We start from the raw sequence: 14403 nt of genomic DNA on the forward strand, positions 1-14403 counted from the left end.
GTTATTGAGAGCTCCAACGTCAGGCGCGTTGTTGAGCTCCTAAGGCAAGTAACGTTTAGGGCCAGAAAGAAAGCCAGTGTGCACTCGGTACGTCGGCCGGGGGGCTCCATCCTCAGTTCATACAGGCACTGGCCAGCAGATAAGCAGATCGTGAAATTAAACGACGTTCAGTGAAAAGACACTTAAACGGAGAAAATTTTATGAATAATTTGTTGAAGTATTCGTAACAAATTTCCTGAATTTAATGCCCTCTAGGAAATTTCTCGCTGTCAAATTATCCTCGATACTGAAGGCTGGCTGAAACCTGAAGTAAAATATCATGAGATATTTAGAGAATCATGGAACATATATCGAGAAGACAGAATAGACGCTGTAGGAGGCGGAGTGTTCATTGCAAAATGGTTCAAATGGTCTGAGCACTATGGGACTTAACTTCTAAGGTCACCAGTCCCCTACAACTTAGAACTACTTAAACCTAACTAACCTAAGGACATCATACACATCCATCCCCGAGGCAAGAATCGAACCTGCGACCGGAGCGGTCGCGCTGTTCCAGACAGAAGCGCCTAGAACCGCTCGGCCACACCAGCTGTCACTCCGGCCGGCTGTTCATTGCAGTTGACGAAAATATTATCCGCATTGACACTGAATTTCATTGTGAAATCGGGCGTCACAGGTCCAGATGAAGTCATCATAACTATTGGATGTTCTTACAGGTCACTCGATTCCGCTGTTACAGTTTTAGAGTAATTCAAATGAAGTCTACGATCTGTAGCTTGAGAATAACGAGCTCATGCAGTGTTAGCTGTAGGTGACTTTAACCGAGTATAGACTGGATTCACTGCTGGGGACGCTGACAGAAAGTCATGCAAAATACTTTTAAAAAGGTTTTTTGAAAACTGTCTGGAGTAGCTAGTTCGACAGCTCACAGGCAATGAAAATATTATAGACATTGTAGCGACAGATAGGCCTGTCCTTATTGACGATGCCGATATACAGAAAGACATTAGTGACCACGTCGTCATCACAGCGACTACAACTGCTAAAGTTAATTAATGAATCAAGATGAATAGATGTGTTTTTATGCAGAAAAAGCATGCAAGCAGTTGCTACGTCCCACTTAGTCAATGGATGGATATCATTCAGTTCCAATATAATGGACATAGAAGAATTATGATGAAAGTTTAAGCAGATTGTAAATTGTGATGTGGTGAAGTATATATCGAGCAAGTGGAATAAGGACAGAAAAGACCGACCGTGGTTTTACAAAGAAATTCGGGAAATTCCGATGTAGCAAAGAATGTTGCACTCTAGGATCAACAGATAACACTGAAATGTCGACAGAAAAAGATTTGTAGAGGTACATGCGTCTGTAAAGAGATTGATACCCGAAGCGTACAACTAGTACCACTGTCATAACATAGCAAATTATCTTCCCGAGCCCAAAGTCCCAAGTGACTGGAAAAAGCGTACGTGATTCCTGTACATAAGAAGGATGAAAGAACGGATCCAAAAAATAGCAGTACATCATGTTTAACATCGGTACTGCAGAATTCTGGAATATATTCTCAGTTCGAAAACGATAAGTTGCCTCGAGACAGAAAAGCTTCTGTCCACGAATCAATATGGTTTCTTGCGCGTGCGACACCCGTATCCCCCTTTTTCACATGATATCCTGAGAACTACAGATGAAAGCAGTCAGATTCCATTTGCCTATTTGCCCAGATGTCTGAGTAGCATTAGACAAGGTGCTCGAACGTACGAGTATACGACATGGGTTTCTAAAATGTGAAGTCTTCTTGAATAACAGAACCCAGTACATTGTTCTCGTCGGTGAGTGTTCATCCCAGGCAACGGTATCGTCAGTAGTATCGCAGGGAAGTGTGGTAAGACCGCTCTTAATATCTATGTACTTAAATGATCTGGAAGCCAGAGTGAGCAGCAATCTGCGAATGGTTGCTGATGAAGCTTTGGTGAATAGGAAGGTATCTTCACTGTAGGAAGATACAAGATAAGATAGGCAAAATTTTTCTAGTCTATGAATGGCAGTTCACTTTAAATGTAAAAAAAATGTAAGTTAAGGCAGATGAATCGGAAAAACAATAGCATAATGTTCAAGTAAACTTTGTTGCTATTATGCTGGTTGACACAGCCACATAGCTTAAGTATCTAGGCTTAACGCTGCAAAGCGATATGAAATGGAAAGCGCATGTAAGTGCTGTACGGGTAAGATGAATCGTGGACTTCGGTTTATTGGGAGAATTTTAGGAAATCTTGTTCTTCTGTAAAGGAGACCGCATTTATAGGACGATATTGTGATTCATTCCTCAGTACTGCTCGAATGTTTGGAATCCCCACCACATCGGATTAAGTGAAGACATCGAAACAGTTCAGAGGTGGGCCGCTACATTTGTTACCGGTGAGTTCGAACAACACACAAGTGTTACGGAGATGGTTCGGGAACTCAAATGGGAATCACTGGAGGAAAAAAATGGTTCTGAGCACTATGGGACTTAACTTCTGAGGTCATCAGCCCCTAGACTTAGAACTACTTAAACCTAACTAACCTAAGGACATCACACACATCCATGCCCGAGGCAGGATTCGAACCTGCGACCGTAGCGGTCGCGTGGTTCCAGACTGTAGCGTCTAGAACCGCTCGGCCACCCCGGCCGGCCTGGAGAAAAGGCGACGTTCATTTCGAGGAACGTTATTTAGAAAATTTAGAAAACCGGCATTTGAAGCTGACTACTGAACGATTCTACTGCCGCCAACGTACATTTTGCGTAATGACCACGAAAATAAGATGAGATATATTAGGGCTTGTGCTGAGGCATTCAGGCAGTCGTTTCTCCCACGCTCTCTCTGATTGCGAGTGGAGCGTGAAAGGAAGTGACTAGTACTCGTAAACGGTATCCTCCGTCACGCACCGTACTGTGCCTTGTGGAGTCTGTATGTAGATGTAGATGGGAGATGTATGTAATGTGATATGATATGAAGACCTGCCATGACTTTTGTTTTCTGGTGATTGTCTTCTGAAGAATCACATCAACCAAATTTTAACCCTAAATAATAACTGAAAGACACCGCAAAATTCGAGACATATGATGCTTTTGGTATGATTTTAGTACATGAAATTCCAGTGAGGTTCCCGCCCTATGATTCGGTCCGCATGTGACGGCTTGCCTATTTAATTATCTTGCACTTTATAAACACAGTAAATTTTATCTATCGATCTTGCTAATCAGACGGGTGGAAATGCAGTTAGAGGCTCTGACTGTATACTCTTAAACTGAATGTCCTTCACAGTCTTGTGATTTAACTTCACTGATGTGACAGTATTTTGCAGTTGTTGTTGACTGATATTTACTACTGAAAAATTCTAGTGAGGAGAATGAGTTACGAAGAGAGCAAGGCTTCTATTCTATGGATTTTATATGCTAAAGAGCCAAACATGCGGTACACCTCCCTAATATCGTATAGGGCTCCCGCTAGCAAGCACAAGTGCGGCAACACAACGTGGCATGGACTCGACTAACGTCTAAAGTAGTTCTGGAGGGAGCTGACACAATGAATCCCGTAGGGCTGTCCATAAATCCATACGAGGGGATGGAGATCCCTTCTGAACAGAGCGTTGCAAGACATCCCAGATATGCTCGTTAATGTTCATGTCTGGGGACTGTGGTGGCAAGCGAAAGTGTTTAAACACAGAATAGTGTTCCTGGGGGCACTCTGTAGCAATTCTGGACGTGTGGGTAATCGGCTTGTCATGCTGGAATTGCTCAGGTCCGTCTAAATACACAATGGATATGAATAGATGCAGATGAGCAGACTGGATGCTTACATACGTGTCACCTGTCAGAGTGACACGTATCAGGGGTCCCATATCAGACCAACTGTACACACTCCACACCATTACAGAGCCTCCTCCAGTTTGAGCAATCCTCTGCTAACATGCAGGGCCTATGGATTCAAGAGGTTGTCTCCATTCGCTCGACGTAATTTGAAACGAGACTCATCCTAGCAGGCAACACTGACAGTTGTTGATGGCCCAGCGTTGAAATCTGCAGTAATTTGCCGAAGGGTTGCACTTCTGTCAAGATGAACGATTCTCTTTATTCGTCGTTGGTTTCGCTCTTGTAGAATCCTTTGCCCGCGGCAGCGCTGTCCGAGATTTGATGTTTTACCGGATTTCAAATTTTCACGATGCGCTCGTGAAATGTTCGTACGGGAAAATCCCCACTTCATCGCTCTCTCGGAGGTGCCGTGGCCCATCGCTCTTGCGACGGCTATAATACGAAGTTCAAACTCACTTAATTCCTGATAGCCTGACATTGTAGCAGCAGTAAATGAAATAATAACTGCGCCAGACTCTTTTTGCTTGTATAGGCGTTACCGACAGAAGCGCCTTATTCTGGCTGTTTACATATCTCGGTAGTTGAATGCGCATGCCTGTATCAGTTTTTTTGGAACTTCAGTGTAGAATTTCTTAGGGAATTGCAGTTTTTAGATCTTGTACAAGGACGTATTTTATTTAATGCAGTCAGATGTAGTTTATTAATCAGACCCATCATTTTAATGACCCACTGCGACCAATTTCCACAGGTTGTAAGGAGAGTCTTGTGGAACAAACTGAGGGCAGCAACCCGTGTCCGGAAACATCATTCATAGACACCATAGAATGCCGAAATTATAGGCACCGGCATCTGCCAGTAGGCTACACCTTCATCAGACCGTAGGTGAAATTTGTCACAATGTCGCTTATTATTCAGCGATCGCGACTGAATGCCACGAGCGTCTCTGGAGAAGATGGAGCTACTTGCTGTGTAGAGAGCTTTGTCTGCTTGAATGCGATGCTCTGTTACCTAGGTGGATGATGGTTTTGGGCATAGATTTCCCTCCATAGTTTATTTTTCTCCTGTACACCGAGAAACACTGGAGAATTTAGAGGATTCAAGGAGAAAAATACACTACAAACAAAAACCCTTGTCCAAAAATGTCACCCACCGAGGTAACAAGGCATCACATTCATAGGGTACAAGGTCTGTTTACGCAGCACCTAGCTCATCTTCTGCACTGGCGATCGTGGCAACTAGTCACAATCAATGAGAAACGAACAACATTCCGAGACGTTTCACCGACAGTCCGTCAATGTACGAAGTCATGTTTGGTGTCGAAGTGGTGGCCTATAAGCAGGCGTCGGCGCCAACAACTTCGATGCTCTGCAGTCTCGTTGGATGTTGTTTCTGGGCACGGATTCCATCCTAAATTTCCTCTACATGACACTCTCCACAACCCCTCCAATTTGTTAGTATCGTCTTGTAACACACTGTATACTAGGCCCCTATTGAGGATTATCTCACCCAGAGTGCAACTGAGAAACGCGTCTGGTCTAAATAAGTCGCTTATTACAGTTGCAGAAGAGGGATATATTTCAATACCATTGGTAAAACTGCGACTGTGGAACAAAAACAAGAAATAGAACATGAATACCATTGTGTATGTGCCATACCTTTCACCGATGGAAGTGCTTTAAAATAAAGCCAAACGCGCCGTGTGTATATAAAACTTTTATTACAGTCGCGAAAGACGGATTATTTCTCAATATTACATACGACACCTATGTGGTACTTAAATTAAATGAGATATTGTTATACAGTAAATATTATATGAAATTTAGGTATGTTGTCCACATTTCATTCTCAACATTGTGGCAACTAAAATCGACCATACGGAAAGTGTACGCTATGGACTTTTACCTCTGCAAACTCTTCAAAATTTCGTGCAATGGTTTACTACATTTAATGCTGCACATCAAAACAAAATTAAGTCATTTATGGGGGGAAGGTATCAGGCAAGAAGACGTGTAAAAATCAAATTTTTGGACCAAATAGTTTTTGTGAAATCGAATGTAAGTGTGTAAAAGCAGTGGGAACACCCATGTGTCTGCACAGGCGAGAAGTGCAGTGATGACAAAATAGCGCACAGCGCGGAATGCCGGGAGCACGTGTCTGCAGCAGCGAAAAAGTTAATGAAGAGGCAAAGCACTAGAAATTTCATTCAAACGAATAAAATTCGTGAAGTAAGGCACTCCAATATTGTTTTAAAATAAAGAAAATATTAAGCACCGCACAAGGTTTGAACTCATAACCTTTCACTTGGCAGCTCAACCGTTCCGCTACCTCAGTTCATCGAACAGTGTACCTCCATAATGACTCTAACACCTCACGCAACTACTTATAAACACCTTTCCTTGCTATCGCCTGAATTAGGAGTCTTATTGCTTGTTTGGTTTAATTAATTAATAGAGTATGAATATGAAGCAATGAATAGAATATGAAGCAATTGGTATAAAGAATGCTTTTTCCAAACTTTCTGTAAAAGAAAGTCTGCTATCAAGACATTGCTTTTGTTCTATTACTTTATTTATGACTGAACGTTTCTAAAACTAAAGACACTCGTCCGTGCTCTGCACTGCTGTCGAGATTTGGCAACGTCGTTCTCTGTTCATTGGCTGACTGTGATTTGTGACGTCAGATGCGCAGAACGAACCTAAACTCGGCCGCCAAGATATATGACGCGCACTTTAGATAGGCTAGGGACATACAGTACTCCTCGCCCCCCCCCCCTTCCATCCCTCGACGATGAACACACACAACCCTTGTTAGCCTGACTGTTTCTGCTCATTAACCGATTTTAGCGATTCGTGCACTAGGGAGGAATGGCTTCACTAACTGCTGTTAAAAGCAGTTCCATGTGTGGAATAAATGTGTAGCTTAAACAATTATTTACAAAATACCTGCTGTTTGTCTGTGTAGCGCCGGCCGGAGTGGCCGCGCGGTTCTAGGCGTTACAGTCTGGAACCGCGCGACCGCTACGGTCGCAGGTTCTAATCGTGCCTCGGGCATGGATGGGTGTGATGCGCTTAGGTTAGTTAGGTTTAAGTAGTTCTAAGTTCTAGGGGACTGATGACCTCAGCAGTTAAGTCCCATAGTGCTCAGAGCCATTTGAACCATTTTTTTCTGTGTAGCTACAGTTTTCACACTGCAGTTTTCTGGTGTAATCTTTATAAAAATACATCAGCCCAGGCTTCGATGTGTCGGATAGAAGAATTCCCTAGTCAAGTGAAAGCGCCGTTCTTCGTGTAGCAGTATACGGGCGTACCACGAGATGTCATGTTAAAGAAGCTCACGCTGCACAGTTGTAACTAAATTTCAGTGTAGAACGCAATACTCTTGTTGTTGCCATCTAGAGTCGATGGTCATGTAGTTATGGACGCAATACTCCTGTGGTTGCTATTTTATCGCCGTCTAGAGTCGACGGTCACTTACTTATGAACGACCAAGTGAGCGAGGAAGCGAGCAACGCCAGGGAAATTCCTACCTTGAAACTTACAACTGGCGTCAAGATAACCTTCACAAGGGGAAAAATTCAGTATAGCATTTAATGTAACGTCGACGACAACATTCAGACTTGCCACAAGCTCATACTAGGGAAGGATGTGGATTTCCTGTCCCAGAGTTTATGATATATAAGTTTATGATATACACGGAGTCAAAGGTACGCGTAAATGTAGATAGGACGAGATTTCGAGTGTCGTCGTTCGGAGTGCGAGTCCAGCATGTTAACCACTGCAACCCAACACGCTTTTCGTGTAGTAACGTATTTCGAAGAATCACACACTTTAACGCATATGAAGACACCTTAGTTTTGCATGTGGATGCTACTCGCCGAGAAGCCCTTGAGCCTAATCCATACATCAGAAGCAAGTAGTAAGAACATTAACTGTAAGTGGCGAAATGGAGAATTCCTTTCCAAAATATTTTAGATGGACTTCACCTTTCCTCCTGCATCTCCACCATGAAAGACATCGTTTACATCCCCAAAATTAGACAGACCTGGCATGGATGTGTGTGATGTCCTTAGGTTAGTTAGGTTGAAGTAGTTCTAAGTCTAGGGGACTGATGACCTCAGATGTTAAATCCCATAGTGCCTAGAGCCATTTTTTTAGAAATACCTATTTAAACATTCACACAATGCTTTGTTGGATGCTTGTGCCACATTGCAGCCGAAGACATAAAGAATTCCGTTATGTCTCCTCATGAAAAACATGAAATAGGTTTTGATGAAGCAGGCATTTTAGCCTGTAGTGTAGACCATTTCTGTCCGTCAATAATGTATCTGGCTTAAAGTACCTACGGCCTTATGGGTTGGCTGTACGACAATTATTTGTGATAATCGGTACACTGTTTGAATACAGTTCCTCCCGTAATTAACTACTGACGTCTTGCACTAAGGGGGGAAATATTAATAGCAGCATCCGTAGTAACTTCATTCATGAAAAAGTGAGCTTCATTAACAAAAATTTTTCGAAAACTTCACGTAATTATTCACGAAATATGAACACACTACTCGTATACCGTATAGAATTTTAAATGAAAACAACGCTATAAAAGCAAAACAGATGTTACTAATGCACATCAATTACAAGTCCTTTGCACTAGGATAGGGCGTGTAAACAACCGTGAAAATTTCGAAGCAAAACTCTCGTTTTTTCCCTTTATTGTTATTTTTTTCCTCACCCTTCTGAACGAGGATTGATTAGTCAGAGAGCCGAAAGCATTAGAATACGTAAATATCTAAAATAATTTAGAATATAAAATTGTACAAAAATTACTAAAACCTGTGGTTGTTTATTGAAGAATTAATGTAAAATATTGTTGTCTGCTTTGAAATAGCCAACTAACTTTAGTTTTTATAACAGAAATGGACTTGCTAATAGCACATGTGTAGGTCACTAGAAGTGAGCAGTAATTAGTAGTTAGAGCGAGAGCGTTTTGGAAATGATGTGGGAGGGAAGAATTGGTGAGGAGGACATCGTCGCAAGCTCTGGACAATTAACAGGGGAAAACGGTGAGAGAAAGAAGCAGAGCAGTGAAACGGAGGTCTGTTAATGCTAGATCGACAGGTAGCTCTTTCAGCCGACTTCATGGTCAGTTTTGTCAGGACAGGATGTGGAGAGTGAGTTGATGTCAGGTTAACAGAGTGGGCTGGTAGAAGTGAAGTAGAGTCTAAGGGTGAATCATTATGAAACGATATGGTGGTATAAAGTTTAGAAACTGCCATGTGTTCAGTAAGGAAGAGGAGAGAGGGAACATAAACAGGCTTATACAGCAGCGCAGTGGTAGATGTTAGAATGGTATGGAAGGCAAGACGAAGATTTGTGCCGTTCGAAGATCTAGAGGGATCGTCAAAATTTTGATTGAATCGATATTCAGGTGACTATGACATACGGAGAATTTTAAGTGTGGGTAATGGTGGAGGTATGCTATTACCATGTTCGACTGTTTAGTGGTTTTGTTAATTTCAATGTGTTGTGAAGTTACTGTTCGCAAGATTTGTCGGTGCACATTCAACGTCAATCCGAGGTCATGTGTTAGCTAACCCTCGAGCGGGCGCGCTGTAGTAAAAAGTACAACAGCTGCAGTTTTTATGCGTGATCGATGCCTTCACCTTCAGCTATAGCGCAATTGCTGCCATGTATTCAATTGTCGATGTTTTCTCGACAGTGTTAAATTTGGTATAGTTTATTTGGTTAGCTTTCTCAGTTTGTTCTCTGAGTTGTAAGCAACGACGTGTCGAATGTTGTAAAAACTACAACGCGCGCCTGCTCGTTTGACAGTTGGAAGCTTTATTCCAGCTGCCAATGACCCGAGGAAAGTGTACTAAAATGTTAAGTATACCTGCTCGTTGTTTTTTTTCTCAGTTTTTATAGATCCACTTTAACGTTACTTTGATTGCACCGACATGTGAATGTATTTATTCATTTCAGTTCTTTGATGTTTTGTTCCAATTCAAAGGGTGTATCAGACGAAGAAATTCGGAAACTGTTCGAAGGAGGTGACGATAAAGTCCATCCAGACTTTTCTGACTTGGAGGAAAGTAAAGTACATTTGATTGATGAAAACACTGAATAGGGCCATGTCAGTAAATCTGAACCTGAAGGTGAGGATGATGATCCCGAAGAGACAGCAGATGTACGAGGGTTCTTTATTGAAAAGACAATTTCACTTTGGTGTAAAAGCGAGTGTGCTTAAACATCAAAGACCAACAGAAAAAATATTCTGCAAATTCCACCAGATCCGAAAAGAAGTGTGATGGATACAACTGGTGAAGTTAGTGCTATTTTGAAAGTAATTGACCTTGACTGTATAGATGAAATCGTAAACTATATAAATAAACAGCGAGACACACATCAATTTTCGAGCAAAGGAGGTAATAAAGTGACGAAATAATGGCTGTGTTCTGGATTTTCTTTTTTTCTGAAGAAGAGGAGAATGCCCTCATGCTAATCTACTGGAACTCTGGGCAGCAGAGGGAACAGATATGCTACTGCTTAGAATGCAGTGAGTTACAATAGTTCTGTTTTTTCTAAGCTGTATGTGGTTTGTTGATATGGAAACGAGGAATGACAGGAGAAAAACTGATAAGTTCGTACAATATCGGATCCTTCTGCTGCTAATTGTCAGTGTTCCAACTGCCTGGTGAATTCACCAAGATAGATGAGATACTTCAGCCCTACGGAGACCGCTGTAGATTGATTCAGTACATACCGAGCCTATCGGCTACACATGGGACAAAAATGTTTTCTCTGTGTGGTGCAAAAACATTTCATTGCAGTAATCTGGAAGTTTACTGCAGCATGCAACCAAGGGAGAACATCGGGTATCTAGTGCCCCTGAAGACATAATGAAAGGATATGTGGTGCCTGTAGAAAAATCTAACAGGAACCCTACAACTGACAATTGGTACGATAGGTACCTCCTTTCTGAATATTTGCTGCAGAGGACTATCACTTGCATTGGTACAATGAAGAAGAACAGACGTGAAATTCTTCCAGAATTTCTCCCAAACAAAAGAAAAGAAATTGAAAGTGCAATGTTTAGATTTCAGTAGGATAAGACCTTAGTTTCAAATCTTTCTTGTAAAAACTGTGCTGTCACACTTTTGTCTGCTGTGCATGACGTGGCGAGTGGATGAAGAAAGGCAGATCATAATTGAGTACAACATGACAAAAGGTGGAGTTGACGTTGTAGCTAAAACGTGTGCCTGATACTCAATTTCAAGAATTACAAGGAGATGGCCATTGGCTACTTTTTCATTTTTCTGAACATTACCGTAAATACTTCGCAAACAAATTGTCTGTGAAGGGTGTTACGAAAGTGAACATATGTCAGAACAACTGGCTAAATTGTTATTTAAAGAACTAAAAGAGCCAAAGTTCTTGTTATAAATGTTGAAGATAGTGAATATTGACTGCTTTCTTCAGTAAATATAATAGTTTGCTTAAGGCAAGTTTGTTTTTATTGACAAATGACCGTGTTGTAAAGTTTACAACGCGCGCCTATTCGTGTGACAACAGTAGGGGCGCCTGCCGGAGGGTTAAACGAATAGAACGATCGTCGATGGTGACTTATATTTCATTATACTGTTAGTCTGCAATGCAGAAAAATCAGCGTGTAGCTGTAAGAGACAGAGTGAATGCAAGAGACGCCGCGTTATCGGGGGTATTTCACCGTGATGTACCGCTGAGCAAACAGCACGGGCGTGCGTCACTTTGCGAGCCCGGGGCGGATCAGCGAATGGCGTCAAATTCGCAAACAGCTGGCTGCAGACGCGACGCGATGGCGCGGCAGAAGTTCATACAGCGAAAGTTCGGAAAACCACAAGGCAGCCGGCGGCAAGCAGATGGCGCTGCCCAGAAATCCGGTGGGTAGCTAGGGACGGGGCACTGCGCGGGAGCGCGCCACCACCAGCCCCCCTCACTTCTGCTGACTCTCACGCAGAACACGCCCGGCGCTGTCCCTCCGATGGCGCTACCACAAGACGTTTCAACCGGAGTTAAGTTCTGGAACTGCCACGGACATATTGTGATCCGCTTAATTCATAATATAATATAATACACGCTATTAGGTAACACCTACACTGCCAATGTCTGTGATTTTTTTAATGAAATAATGTTAATTTTCGAGTGCATTTTGGGGATAAAGTACGGATGTACTTGTACGTACTGAAACATTGTACGTGGGTTAATAGTAGGTAAACAGGGAGAACTTGCTGAAGGTAAGAGTAATAGAAATTTAAAGAAAATGAATTCGGTGGTTTGGTTGACACGTCACCGAGAGCTCCTGAAACTAATCGAATTTATCTGTCGCTTTCAGAACGGAGATCAACACCTCTGTGTCAAAATTTTTTTGTTTCCTTTTGTTTTTGTATAAAAAGAATTATCTTTCTTTAACTTCGGTCTGAGAAACGTCTGGCATAGATGGATGTATGAAAACAACAAGCACTGTGTATTATAAATACAAAGGAAAAATGCTTAAGAGGATTATATGAAATATAAAGTAAGAACTTACTGTATCTGAGATTTTTGCAACTATGGATTTATTGTAGGCTATTAATTTTGAAATATGTCAGTTACATGTTATGAATTTTAATAAACGCTGAATAACGTACGTGTGTTTATTTTGCAAGAGTAAATAAATTGAATTCGGTTATTCTTTGCCTCTATCCAAGAAAACGTTAAACATTTCCCCTTTCAGTTATTGTTTAATGAATACTGTATGGAACTTTAATATCAAGTTACTTTTATGCAAGACGACCTCCTTTGACAGAAAAAAAAGAATGAAACTCTTAATATGGATTCAACGAATATCTCCTCAGGTTTCCATGTTTATCTAGGTAAGATTTTTAATTCCTGAGCTCCAGAAAAATGCAGGGCTGTGTTTCTTGTTAGTTCCCATTCTTGAGATACTCAACAATCAGCTTATTTTGAGACACAGTGATTGCTGACGATATTTGTTGTTATTTATCTTGTATACTCCCAGCAAGTTAGTTCAGTTCCTTGCTGTTCACATCGAGACTCAGAAATGTCTGAAAGAATACAAGAATCATGTTTAGAAAGAGTTCTAAATGAAATTTTAGATGAAGATTCTAGCTCAGATAGTGACAGTGGACATAAGGAGGAGTATGATACAGACTGGAGAAGTGATGTGGACGTAACAGATGATGTAGGTAAGGCAGCTTCGGGTAACGATCCTCAGGATTTCACTGTGCCAAAGTCTGGAAGAGTATGTAATTACAAAGCCCACAATAACTCGGAAGTCTTTTGTAATCATAGTAAGGAAGCAGTCAAGAGTAACTACAGCCAGTGTTTGCCAATCTATTGGAGAAGCCTTGATGTTACGTTTTACACCTGATACCATACCTATTACAATAAAACTTGCAAATGAAGTGACAGCTGAGTTAAATGTTACTTCCATTAATGAAGGAATCGGCCTTTACAATAATACTCATACGTTTTGATGCAAATGAGAATAATTCTGTGAATGCACGTGATCTCTGGACAATCTAATGGCTCGGCCTGTTTACAAGGCTACTGTGGCAAGCGAACGTTACAAAGAATCGTTAGTTTTCATGACAAAAGTACCCGCCAGCAACGAAAGGAAGCAGACAAGGCCGGCCACTGTTGACGTGCTGTTCTAGGCGCTTCAGTCGGGAACCGCGCTGATGCTACGGCCGCAGGTTCGAATCCTGCCGCGGGCATGGATGTGTGTCATGTCCTTAGGTTAGTTAGGTTCAAGTCTAAGTTTAGGGGACTGATGACCTCAGATGTTCAGTCACATAGTGCTTAGAGCCATTTGAATCATTTGAAGAAGAGAAGTTCACAGCAATCCGTGAAGTTTCCTACAAAGTGAACGATACGTTTACTCTAGAGCGTAAACAACAAGTGCACGTCACCATTGATGACATGCTCAGCCTGTTTAGAGCAGGCTGCCCATTCAAAGCATTTATCGTGGAGAAACTGGGCAAGTATGGCATCCTTCTACGTATGGTTTCAGACGCAAGAAAAAGATATGTAACGAATATAGAATCCTACGCAAATAAATTACAGAGCTTAATTTTTTTCAAGGAAGAACGAAGTTCAGTAGTTGTCGTTAAACGTCTGACAGTGCATGTGAAAAATACTGGTTGAAATATTACGACGATACAGTACTACACATGAGAAGAGTTATACCAGAACTACAGAGTAACTACAGTACGTACTATCCAGTCAAACAGAAAGCGTATTCCGGACATAATGAAGAACACACCAGATCGAGATCTATATTCGTCGGTATTCTTGTTCACAGAGCCAACACCAGGTGGGGTACCGGTTGCTTTGGTACCCTAAACATTAAAAGCAAAGCCAAGTAAAACTCATTGATGCTGTCAACAATGCACCAGATGAAGTCAGCTAAGGAAGACAGAAGAATGAAACCTACATAAACTCATATTACAATTCCACTAAAGGTGGCATTAATACCATTGATCTAATGGCTCGTACGTCATCTGCAAAAGGGG

The sequence above is a fragment of the Schistocerca piceifrons genome, chromosome 7, assembly GCF_021461385.2.
Source record: "Schistocerca piceifrons isolate TAMUIC-IGC-003096 chromosome 7, iqSchPice1.1, whole genome shotgun sequence".
Lineage (NCBI taxonomy): Eukaryota > Metazoa > Arthropoda > Insecta > Orthoptera > Acrididae > Schistocerca > Schistocerca piceifrons.